We start from the raw sequence: 1,429 nt of genomic DNA, 5'->3' as shown, positions 1-1,429 counted from the left end.
CAGCTTCTCTCTTCAAATCACCCACCTCTTGGGGTACAAGCGTTTTTATCCACTCAAGCCACAAACACGCCTCAACCAATCACCACAGGTCACATCACCTCACCAGGCAGGCTTGCTCAGCCAATCAGGGATTAAGAGCGAGCCATCCACCAAATATGGGCTTGTTTACTGCCTGGCATAGATTTCCGTCTGGCTGGCCAGGGAGTCCAGAATGGCTTCCCACAATGGTCAAGCTATGCCCAGTATGGCACATGATCTCTTTCTGCTGTCTTTAGATCAAGATGTAGAACTCTCAGCTCTCTCCTAGCTCCATGTCTGTTTATTCTCTGCCATGTTTCCCACCACGACAATAACAGACTAAACCTCTGAAACTGTAAACCAGACTCAATTAACTGTTTTCCTTTATAAGGGTTGCCATTGGATGGTTTCTCCTTACAGCAAAACAATGCAAACTAAAACATCATTCAACTACATACAAGTCACACCAATCAAATGGTCTATTCCCCTGCCAGAAGCAGTCAGATGCCAATCACACTTCAGCCCACATTCCATCCCACTATGCTGGGGTTTTGTGCTAACTGGGCNTCCATGAGGAACCTCTCCTCAACTATTTGGGGTTCTGAGTCACCACAAGAAGTGGCCACATATGGGTACTTTCCTCACCATGATGTGAGTGCCTGTATCTAAGTCAGCTGCTGGGTGGAGCTCTCAGAAGACAACATGCCCCTGTCTGCAACCATAACAGTATCACTAATAGTGTTATGGATTGGTGCTTGCCCATGGGATGGGTCTCAAGTCAGGATNGTTATTGATTGGCCATTCCCTCATTCTTTGCTCCATCNCCCATGTCTGTATTTCTTCTAGACAGTATAAATTTTAGGTTGAAATACCTGTGGGTGGGTTGGTGTCTCTATAGATCCACTGGGGTTCCTGCCTGGCTACAGGAAGTGCCTTCTTCAAGTTCCATGTCTTCAAGTTCCATGTCTCCAGTACAGTGAGTCACAGCTAAGGTCACCCCCACTGATCTTGAGCACTTCCCTTATTGCAGGTCTCTGTCCCATCCTGGAGATGCCCTCCTACCTCCCCACCCCCATCCATTGCAGAATTNCATTCATTCCTATGGCCATATGGCCATCTCTCCTATCCTTCTCCATACCTGATCCTGAATTCCCCATTCTCCTCCCCATTCTTTCCCCCCACCCCCCAGTTCTGTCTATCCATCTGCCTCTTATGTCTACTTTATTCCCACTTCTAAGTGAGATTCAAGCTTCCTCTCTTGGGCCTTCCTTCTTGTTTAGTTTCTTTGGGTCCATGGGATATAGCATGATACCTACATTCTGTGACTATTACCCACTTATAAATGAGTACATACCATGCATGTTCTTTTGGTACTAGGTTACCTTACTCAGGATGATATTTACAAATTTTT

Source organism: Mus caroli, chromosome 6 (genome assembly GCF_900094665.2).
Source record: "Mus caroli chromosome 6, CAROLI_EIJ_v1.1, whole genome shotgun sequence".
In the NCBI taxonomy this organism is placed as follows: Eukaryota; Metazoa; Chordata; class Mammalia; order Rodentia; family Muridae; genus Mus; species Mus caroli.
The sequence above is the reverse complement of the archived record's forward strand: the minus strand, read 5'-3'. Positions refer to the sequence as shown.